The sequence below is a fragment of the Macrotis lagotis genome, chromosome 6, assembly GCF_037893015.1.
Source record: "Macrotis lagotis isolate mMagLag1 chromosome 6, bilby.v1.9.chrom.fasta, whole genome shotgun sequence".
NCBI lineage: Eukaryota > Metazoa > Chordata > Mammalia > Peramelemorphia > Peramelidae > Macrotis > Macrotis lagotis.
This window is the reverse complement of record NC_133663.1, coordinates 146266190-146278416: the sequence shown is the minus strand read 5'-3', so window position 1 is coordinate 146278416 and position 12227 is coordinate 146266190.

Below are 12227 nucleotides of genomic sequence, written 5' to 3'. Positions count from 1 at the left end.
GAATCTCTCTGCTTTAAATGAATGTCTTGTAAGCAGCATATTGTAGGATTCTGTTTTTTTTTTAGATTTTTTCAAGGCAAGGGGGTTAAGTGGCTTGCCCAAGACCACACAGCTAGGTAATTATTAAGTGTCTGAGGTCAGTTTTGAACCCAGGTACTGCTGACTCCAACACCAGTGCTCTATTCATTGCACCATCTAGCAGCCCCAGGATTTTGGTCTTTAATCCACTCTGCTATTTGCTTGCATTTTAAGGGTTCATGCCATTCACATTCAGAGTTGTAATTTCTCATTCATTATTGCCCTCCATGCTATCTTGCCTTTGTTTGTATTTTCCTCCTTTTATCACTTTACCCATATTCCCCAGTATTTTGTTTCTGAATACCACCATAAGTCAGTGTTTTTGCCCTCCTATATCCAATCCCTCTCCCCTTTCTTTCCCCTTCTGTTTTCCCCTTCTTCTTTTCCTTCCTTCTGTTAGCTCCCCCTTTTCTCCCCTCCACCTCCCCTTTCCCTTTTAATGCTTGAAAGTTAATATATATTTCCTAACTTAACTGAGTGTGTATGTGTGTATGTGTGCATGCGTGCATGTGTGTGTGTGTGTGTGTGTGTGTGTGTTAGTTAACTTTAAGCCAAGTCTGATGAGAGGAAGATTCAGGTGGTTTTCACCTCCTCCTTTCTTCCCCTCTATTATAGTAGGTCTTTTCTACCTTTTAATGTAATAAGATTTATCCCATTCAGTCTCTTCCATTCTTCTATCTCCTTACTGTCCCTTTCTTAAGGAGCTATTGTTTTTAAATCATTCTATCTGAATCACAGGATAGTCAAAACTGTTCATCACTTCTGGCTAAGTATATACTCTCTAATAGAGATACAATTCTCAAGAGTTATGAGTATCTTTATCCCTGGGGGGGGATATAGCCAGTTTTATCTTATTGGATAATAGGGTCTTTTTTCTTTACCCCTTTTTTAACCTATTCAAGTGTCTCTTGAGCCTCCTATTTGATGTCCAGATTTTCTGTTTGGCTCTGGTTTTTTCAACAAGAAATGTTGGAATTCTCCCATTTCATTAAATGTCCATCTTTTCCCCTAGAAGTAAAGATTCAGCTTTGATGGTTACTGGATTCTTGACTGAACTCCAAGTTATCTTGCTCTTCTTAATATTTCATTCCAGGTCCTGCAATCCCTTAATGCTGATGCAGCCAGGTCCTGCATAATCCTTACTGTGGCTACTTGTTATCTAAATTGTTTCTTTCTCTTTTATCTGATAGTTCTGAAATTTGACCACAATAGTTCTTGAGGTTTTTGTTTTAGGATCTCTTTCCGGAGGGAATTGAAGTATATTTTTCAGTAACTATTTTGCCTACTGGTTCTATGATATCAGGGCAGTTTTACAATACTAAATCATATAATATTAAGCCCAGGCTTTATTTTTCTCTTCTGTGTTTTTAGGAAGACTCATAGTTATCAGGTTATCCCTTCTCAATCTCTTCTCGATGTCAGTGGTTTTGCTGATTATGTATTTCACATTTTCTTCTATTTTTTTTGATCTTTTGGTTTTGTTTAACAATCACTTGCTGTCTCTTGAAGTCATTAGTTTCCGCAGATTCCATTCTTTTCTGTAGAGAAGAATTTTCTTCTTTTACCTTTTGCAACTTCTTTTCCAATTGGTCAGTTCTATTTCTAGAAAGAATTTTCCATTTGACCAATTGATATTTTGAGAGAATTATTTTTTCTCATATTTGTCCAATTGTATTTTCTAGGAATTTATTTTCTTGTTGCAAGGTATTAATTTTCTTTTCCAAATTTTCCAATTGATTTTTAAACTCCTTCCTGATTTCTTCAAGGAAGTCTTTCCATGCTGGAAACCAGGTCATATTCTCTTCAGAAGTTCTAAGTCTCTCTGTGTTAGGGTATTTTCCTTCTAGGCATTCTTCTATGGACCCACCTTTCTGTTGGCCTTTCACAGAGGTTTGGTGTTGAGATCCCTAAAAGGCTTTACTCACTGGGTTTACTAACTTCAAGTGGGTCAGCCAGTAGACTATGCTGGTTGCTTTCTATGGAGTGTCTGTGATGTTCATTTGAGGCCCTCTCCCTTTGCCTGGTGAGGTGGTTGAACCTGTTGAATATTTTTATATTTGACCAATGGTGGGCTTTGCCCTAGGGCAAGGTAATTACTCTCCATATTCACAATCCAGGGAGCTCTGCTGCTCACACCTGAGCCCCCAGTAGAGGTGAAATTTAATTGTGTTTGATCAGGGAAGAGGCTACAATTGAAATGCAGGTATGGACTCTGAGTTCCTCCAAACCAGAGGAACCCAGGGATTGATGCCTGCAACTCTCCTGCACTGGAACTCACCCTCCAGCCCTGCCAGAAAGCTCCAGACCATCAGAGGCACAACCAGTGCCTCAGTCCATGCCCATGCAGCCAATCAGGACAATCCTACTCTAAGGCTCTTGCCATGCTGCTGATCAGGTTATCCCTATTCTCAGGCCCTCATCCTGTTGCCTCAGCATTGCTCAGTCTAGTCTCATTCTCCGTCTCTCAGACTCTCACCCTGTCCTATGCTCTTGCAGAGTCTGCCCTCTGCACCTGGGCTCACCCACAATCCCAGAAGTCAAAACTTGACCCAGAAGTTATTCTTGCTTCTCTTTCTGGGTCTTTTAGATAAGGTTTCTGTTAAGAGGTTTGTTTCATATTATATATAAGGTAAGATCAAGAGACTTTAGCACTACGCCTGTCCTCTCTCCACCATCTTGGCCTGTAGTTCAATAAATTGAATATTTGCAGGATAGTAAATTCTTGATTATAAGCCAAGATCCTTTCCCCCCCTAAATACTGTATTCTTGACCCTCATTTCCTTCAATGTAGAAGCTAGATAAGACTTGTGTGGTTCTGATTTTGCTTTCTTAGTATTTAAATTGCTTCTTGTTGGCTACTTGACTTACTCTCTCCTTTATTTGAGAATTCTGTAATTTGTCCTTGGAGTTTTTATCCCAGTGCCTCTTTTTTGTGGAGTTTTGTGAATTCTTTCCACAACTATTTTGTCTTCATGATGAAAGAATTTTGAACAATTTTCCCCAATTATTCCTTGAAAGCTGTTTTCCAAGATCATTTTTGATCTACTCTTTCAGGTAGAACCATAATTTGAAAATTATCTCTCCTGCATCTATTTTCCAGGTTGTTTGTTTTAACTAAAAATATTTTATGTTTTCTTCATTTTTTTCAATCTTTCATCTTTTTTGATGGCTTCTTGGTATTTCTTAGATTCATTGGTTTCTATTTATCCAATTCTAATTTTAGTGTTTTATTTTTCACAGTTTGCTTTTGTGTTTCCTTTTCCAGGTGATTAATCACATTTACTGCTGAGTTGCATTCCCTTTCCAGTTGGTTGATTTCAGTTTTAGAAAAGTTGCATTCTTTTTTCAACTGTTCAATTCTAATTTTTGAACAGTTGCATCCATTTCCCAGATGATTATTTTTCCTTTCAAATTAGTTGATTTCTTTGGCTAATTTTTGATAATTTTTCCTATATTTCTTTTTTACCACTTTTCTTCTTCCTCTCTTTTTTGTCTTATAAATTATTTTTAAGTTGTTCTATGAGACCAATTCATAGCCTACTTTGAGAGTCCCCACGTGGTAATTTTTCACTACTGTTGAGGTAGAATTCTATCTGCATATTAGCATTCTATATTTGCCACTCTTTTAGGTTTTTTGCTCACTCTCATTTAGGTTTTTTTGTTTACACTTCTTCCTGAGTATAGGAATTATAGACCCAAGGATTTTATAATGGATCTGGGTCTGATTCCTGGCTTATTGATTGTCAAAATAGTACTTATGCAGCCCAGACATTGCCAACATAGAGTTTTGCTTCCTATTTTATGTCCAGGTTCTGCCTATCAGTTTGTACCTAACCCAGTCCTATGTTTAACACAGTGTATCCAGGGTTCATACTTTGTAGGGATTAGACCTTCCCTACTGGCTTGCTGTCTTACTGCTGGGACATGTGCTGTTGTCTACCTGCCTAGACCTAAGATGCACTGTGACCAAAAGGCTCGTGGTGGTTTTCCTCCTTTACCACCTACTAGAGTTTTATATTTTCCCCTTTACCCTGAGAGGATTACTCCTTCTTAAGAGTTAATATTTCTAGTGAAGTCCTCTCAGGATTAAAAATTATTAAAACAAAGACAGACAATTCTTAGAAGAAAGATGAAGGGAGGACTTGCATTCCCAGTCAGACACCCTCCCAATTCTGTTAGAGAAGGAAATAGTGGCATACTTCTAGAGAAGAGACTTTGCATTCTTAGTTAGCTGCCTATTTGATGACAGACTGGGAGGACAGTAGATTGCATTCTCTTGTCTGATGATAAGTACTAAGAAGACCTTGCCTACTTAGACATTAATTCATTTGGACAGACAACAAAAGGTCCTTAGAAATCTTCTTCTGATTCCCTCACTATCTGGATAGTGAGGTAATAGTCTATGAAAACATTCTATTCTTCTCTTTGCTACTGGGTAGATTCTTCATGTAAAGATTGTAACTCTGAAAACCTTAACCAATCAGTTTGGAAGAGAGGGGACTAGGGAGAGGATCATGCTAGGCCATATAATCTTGCTTGACTGCCACCTCAGGCCACACTCCTTGATCTTCACTACTTTTGTGAGACTTGGAGTGTGCCCTTTTCTTGAGAAAAACCAAAATAAGCTTTCTTTTTTTGCTCAGAGGAGTCTTTATATTTTTAAAGTAGATTTTTATTCCACACAACTCCAAACATATAGATCTTTCCTGAAGATCCTCCATGATGTCTACAGTTGAAAACTTGCTTTCAATGTTTTTCCTTATTTGGTAGGATCTGTAGCTTTAATATTTGGGTAGAGTCTTCATTTAATGTTGTGTAGTGGAAAACTCCAGGAGCATGCTCAATTCATGGTACCATCTTATTTCCTAGGTTTCTTTGGTTTGTTTGTTTGCTGGCTTTTGTATAGCAGAATCCCCAAATTACAAGGAATGTTTGTTTTGGCTTCCATTTTAATACCCTCATCATTACAGCAATAGGTAATTAATGATTGAGTGCAAGAAAAAAAGAAGTTTTTAATAAATTCTTACTGAATTCCAGGAACTATTTTAAGATTTTGAAATTATAAATATAAAATAAAAATAGTTCCTTTCAACAAGGAGATATAGTCTGACAAAAGAAACAGCACAAAGAGGAGGGCTAGCCAGGGAGGTGCTCTTCTATCATCAAAGGTTCCAGAGGTGTAGAAGGATATGGGTGATATGGAAGATGGCCAATGGAGTGGGGAAGATGAAGAAAAGAGAATGACATGAAACAAGTCTGGGACTTGCCCAAAATAGAGGGCCAAATGATGCAGTTCCTAAACAATACAGAAGGGATGTCAGTTAGAAGTTTAAGAGATGAAAGAGTTAAAATTTTCAGGGTATGTTGTCTAGCATGGGAAGAAAGAGAAGAGTTGCTCCATTGAAAATGGTACTATGGGGGCAGCTAGGTGGTGCAGAACACTGGCCCTGGAGTCAAGAATACCTGAGTTCAAATCTGGTGTCAGACACTCAATAATTACCTAGCTGTGTGACCTTGGGCAAGTCAATTAACCACATTGCCTTAAATAAACAAAAAAGAAAAAGAAAAGAAAAAAAAAAGAAAATTGTATTACAGGACTAGAGTCAAAGGACCTAACTTCTACTCATAACATGTTTTATGTTCAACAAATAGTTTCAGTTCCACAGAATAACAGATAATTGTTAATATTCAAGATTTTTTAAGTTACAATCCTACAAAGTATAGTCATAGCAGAACAATTTTGCATACAATAAAAAATTTTAACTAATTTTTTTAAACTTAGAATCACATGAAATTTGGAAGATTTAGAAAATTTTCTAATCACTGTAACACTACAAACTTATAAACTGTTACTGTTGCTTGTCCTTCATTTTCAAAGAGTACCATGACAGGGAGATGATGCCATGAAATGAGAGTGAATTGGATTTAAGAGAAGGTAGTTTATGGAGAGCTGCCAGCCTCACTTTCTCCACCAAAGATATATGGGTAAGATACAGTTTAGTAAGTTTGGAGATGATTATAGATGCAGTTGGGAGTCCTTGGACTTTTTAAACCAAAATCTTTAATTGGTCTGTTTGACTAAGGCAATACCTATAATGATTAATGATAGGTAATAAGTGAGACAAAAAATGGCCTCTTTTATCTAGTTAAAATAAACAAAGAAAAACCAATCAGGGAAAGGAAAACCCTAAGGATTTCTGGTCAAAATAAAAACAATAGCTAGTTATATTCATTCTGAGACAATCAGAGCCCAAGCAATGACCAAGTAAGACTTGGCCTGAGATCAATTGCTGGCCAGTCAAAGAGAATCAGAATGATTTGGATTTCAGGTAAGGTCCTTAAGAAAGAATCTAGCCATAAAACTGAAGATGTCTAGTAAGGTTTCAGCAATCAAAATTTATAAAACTAACACTTTTGAAAAAGAAAATAATAGGGGAAGGTAGATGGCACAGTAGATAGAGTACAGCCCTAAATATAGGAGAACCTGCGTTCAAATCTCACCTCAGACACTTAATTACCTAATCATGGGACTTGGTCAAGTCATTTTATCTTATTTCCTTGCAAAAACTGGTAAGGAAAAAAAAGAAGGCAATGATAGTTCTTCTCCATTATTGTTTTCCTTCATTCTCTAAAAGTCCATGACTTGAGGTAGGTGATGTGATGACAAGGAAATGAATTGGATTTGGATGAGAGAATGCTGTGTTAATTCCTATTCTCATTTTCTCCTCACCAGTCATCTAGGTCCAGTGGCCAGATATGAATCAGGATGACCTGAATCAAATGGCCCTGGATGTGAGGCTATCAGTTTTAAGTCACCTAGATAGTAAGAGCCAAGTGTCTGAGGCCATATTTGAACTCAGGTTCTATCCACTGCACCACCCAGCTCCTCCTTATGCTAGCTAAACAATATAAGAAGAAAGAGAAAGAAAAAAAGAAAAGAGAGAGAGAGAGAGAGAGAGAGAGAGAGAGAGAGAGAGAGAGAGAGAGATAAGGAAGGAAGGAATAAAGAAAGAAACAAAAAAAGAAAGAAAGAAAGAAGTCATAAAGTTGGGCAAAGAGAAGGCAAAACTAACATTTTGTGCTGATGATATGATCATTTATTTAGGAAATTACCTCTGCTACTTCCAACCTTTGTGATGATTCTTTAAACCACCCTGGGCCCCACTTTCTTTGTCAGTAAAATGAATAGATTGCAATTAAACAGTCTAAAAGTAACTTATATCCCTAATTCTATTTTAAGAAATAAAGAGATATGTAACTTCTAAACTTCAAGTTTTAACACACAGTACTAGCATCAAGGCTAGTTAATATTGTTTGAAAAACCATAAAAAGATATGGAGATAACAGAATAAATAAAGGCAAATCATAAATAGTTTGCCTATTTAAATACAAAATTGTATTTGTAATTGTAATTTGTAAATTACAATTGTAATTACAAACTAGCTGCCTAAATATAAATGTTAATAAGGAGAAAAAATTCATTTTGATAAGAAATTTTAAGAAAACTAAAAAGCACTCTAGAAAAAATATCTTTAAATTAATGTTAAATTATACTATATACTACAATATAAACAGATATATCACTGACATTTTAAATGTTTCAACATTTAAAAACTAAAAGAAATTCATTTTTAGCATTTGTCACATCCATGACATATTCTAAACAAGTTAGGGATTATTTGAAATATAAGTAATTTAATAATAAATAATATAAGTATAAGTAATTAAATAATAAGTAATATAATTTGCTTATATCCCTTTGAAAAAATTTTTCACAATCAAAATAAGAAGAATTGAAGTTTTTGATGTGAAAAAATTGGTCACATATTTTTAAGAGTTTAATGTTCAAGATTTATAAATAAGTAATACCGATAACAACTGACATAAGATGCTTTTTTATTTTCAATATTGCATTTGCTATTTACTTTTATCCTCTTATCAATGTTTGTATTTCTCCCATTTTATATTTGAAGTTACTAAGACTTAAGGGGGTGAAGTGATTTATCCAAAAATGACAAGAAGAATAAAGATTTTTGAATATGACACCTTATCATCTGAATCAAGAAAAAAGTTTTCTTTTTCAAGATGTCAGGTGTGAGATTTTTTCATAAAACTAAATTCAAAACCCTCTCCACTATCCCATGTGATGAATGGAAAGGCTGAGAGAAGTAATTTTGGATTAATTAATAATCAGTTTATTATTACTAGTAAATAATTAATAGATTTAAATCAGTGGATTTTTCCTCAATCCAAAAAGTAACTGTGGGGTTCATTGAATGCTTAAATTCTGCCTCACAGGCAGAAAAAAACTGGTTAATAATTAATGAGAGAATTTCATCTATATTTAACATGATTGCAAATGTAGAGCCTGTATGGCATTGTTTTTTTGTTGGGGGCAGGGACATGGTAGGAAAGGGAGGGAGAAAAATGATGAAACTCAAAGCCTTGCAAAAAAAAGATTGGTTAAAAACTACCATTTTATGTGGTTTGAAAAATAAGATATTTATTAAAATTAATGAGAGATTGAATATAATAATAAAGAGATGGACTTACTCTAATGAATCTTCCTGGTTGGCTAATTTTTTCTGGTATTCAATTGTGTGGTTGTACTGTGAGAAAAAGAAACTTTTGCTAACATTTTTAATCACTTAGTACACAGTCCATGTTCAATATTTCTATTGTTGCCATATAGAAATATAAATCTCCACTTTCATTTTCAAATAAAATTTTAATCTAGCCTCTATATTCCTTTCCTAATCTATATCTATTTTCTTTTCCTAATCTACCTATCTATTCATTCTTTGGTCCAGTGAAAGTAACCTCCCTGTTGTTCTTTATATAAATCACCTTATCTCATGACTCCAAAAAATGCTAATCACTCTCCTCTCTTCCTTGAATATTTTACCCCTTATCTCTGACTCAAGTATTCATTGGCTGACCAAAGTTTCCTTCAAATCTCAGCCAAAGTTTCACTTCTTTAAAGAAGGCTTTGCTGATTGCCAATGAGTGGTTCCCATTACTGATCATCTCCAAATTGTTCTGAATATACCTTCCTTTTGAAAGCTGCCTGTTATCTCCCCATTATACTGTAAGTTCTTTGAGAGCCAGGGACCTGTCTTTTCCCTTTTTCATTTTATTCCCATTGCTCAATAGAGTGACTGCCAGATAGTAAGCTCTTAACAAATTCAAAATAACTGGTCAGATCTTCAGAATATAACCAGTTCCTTAAGACTTGTGGCATATGTTAGGATGTATATGAACTAATGACAAGTGAAATCAGTAAATTTAGGAAAATTGCAAATAGACAAAATGATGAAAAATCAAAAAATAGCACTTTGCTTAGTAGAATGAATATTATTAGTGTTTCTTTATGTTATAAGGATGATTGACTATGAAGTCTAGCATGAATCATTTTCGTTCAAGATTCCAATGATCCATCTTTCTGCATAATTCTACAGATTAAATCATGGCAGATTGATGAAGCATGATGGTTTACTACAGTGAAAGGACTTATTTAAAATAATAATACCAGGTATTGATTGAATAAAAATGACAGATTAAACGGTCATTCTCTCATGGCCTTATAGTGGAGAGGATGACCAATTATAGCATTTTTCTTTTTAACAGCATACTATTTTTAAGCAGAAAATTTAAATGTGAAGAAAACATCTTTCCCTGTCTGAAAACTAAAGGAATTTGCAGGGATTTTAAACATTTAATTCAAGATTCTAACTTTACATCTCTGTCTTTGTGTGTGTGTGTGTGTGAAACTAAGGTCCAGAGAAGTTGTGAGGCACTCAGGTTCACAGAGGTATCAAAGAGAAGGTATGAGATTTTAAACTAATACTGCCTCCAAAGATTGAGCTACCTTTCTCTCCCTACCACCACACCACTATATTTGCCTAATTTTTATCAATAATAACTATTTTTATATTTTAATTTTATTCACTATTATTTTCATTTATATTTTAGAGCATATTAAGATTTACAAAGCACTTTCCTTGTGAACAAACTGTGACATATTTTATTAACCTTATTTTACAAATTATGCAACTGAGTATGAGAGGTATTATGTTATTTGTGTAGCTTCAAAGAGTTCCTAAAACTAAAATCCAGTATTTAAACTCAGGTTCTTACTGGCTTCAAGTTCATTTTTAAAACTATTCTATGTTATTAATAACGTGAAATTTAAATATACACTTCAATGTATTACAGTTCTGATACCTACAAAGATTGTGATAATGGGCAACTCACTCACTGAATATTAGGTCAAAAACTATAAAATGGGAGTAGTACACTTGTAATATTGAAAATAATTTCTGTAGGAAATGCTTTGAAAAGCTTAAAGTAATAGTGAATTTGCATTATTATAATGAAAGTGCCAGTGGGCAAAAATAAATAAAATATATGCATGACTCCATGCCTCACTTTTATGTCAGAATTAGTTTTACATATGCAAATGTGAAATAAATTAATTTACTGAAGCATAAAAAATGTCTTAATAAAATAGAGGAATATTATGATACTATGAAGGTGATCTCCAATGTTTGTCCTCCCCTTCAACAAACTCTCTGCCTGTCAACTTTTTTTTGTTTTCTTTTTTAGTTTTTGCAAGGCAATGGGGTTAAGTGGCTTGCCCAAGGCCACATAGCTAGGTAATTATTAAGTGTCTGAAACCAAATTTGAACTCAGGTACTCCTGACTCCAGGGCCGGTGCTCTATCTACTGCACCATCTAGTCACCCCTGCCTGTCAACTTTAAACTTCAAGGAAAGATACAGCTGATAGCTGCAAAACCTTGTAAAAGGTCCATAGATTCTCTAGCAATTAATTTTCATTTTATTTTATGGAATTTTCATCTCCGAATTTTCATCTTTTGCAAAAATCATAAGTCAGATGCCTTCCTTACTGGTCATTCCCAAGGGGTATAGACCTTAGTATAGACTCCAATATACTATAAGGATGTTTGACTCAAGAACTATTTTTTGTCTTTGAATCTCCAAGACTGCCCATAGTGACTTACAAACAATAGACTATTAATACACATTTTTTGAGTTTTTTATTTTAATTTTGCTGGACAAAGAAGACTTTATTGATTCATCAGGAGTCTCTTCTAGGTGATTAGGCTATACAAAATCAAAGCTTTCCACTACCTGGCTTTTATATGGCCTTGATATATGATTCCTGCTCTGTACATTGTTCTCAACTTGGTTGTATTAACTCTGTGGCTCTTACTTTGCCCTAGGATTGCATCTAGATTGGTTCCTTACTACAAACCTATGTTCTCTTGTCACTTAACATTTAATATTATCCTATACCATGGTGATAAACTGGTCCTTAAGCCCTGTCTGCTTAATTGATATTGTTATGTAAAAACATATCCATAGTTAAAGGATACTCTGGTTTAAGAATTAATTTTTCTAATATCTATGTAAAGAACAAAAATAATCAAAAGGAACTAACCAAGTATTTTTGCAGGGATCCTTATATATATAATTTGGAATGTGTTTCTTATGTGTTACTTTCAAGATTAAAACTTCTCTTTACTGAATAGAGGAGCCATAGGTTCAACCTTTTATGATACTCTACTTTATTTTTATAAATATTTGAATGAAAATTATTATAATTTGGTTTCACTTACCACAATAGAGCTTCATAGACATGGAAACTCTGAAAGCTGGTAAAAGTTCAAGACATTACCTAATCCAATACATTCATTTTCAAGATGAAAAAGCTAACCTATAGGTTAAGCAATATTGGGTCTATTATACGAATGACCTCTATAAGAGGGCATACATCAACAATATCTAAACAAGACTAGAACCAATGCTTCATAAAAAGAGATTTATATGATGGAATATCCCCTGACTATAGAAATATTTCTGACAGTTTGTGTTGAGAGTGCTTATAGAAGAAAATGAATGGGAAAAATTGAATTCCATCATCAGTTATTTTTATTTAAACCTTTCATTAAAGTTTCTGCTACCATATTATTGCCATATTAGTTTGTCTTTCCTATATGATTTTGGCTCAGAACATTCACTGAAACAATAGGGTTTGGAATCCTTTGCCAAGACTGTTTCTCTGAATCCAGGATCTCATTGTTTTCATTCACAATCCCTTAATTTCATCACTACCAAATTAAATATT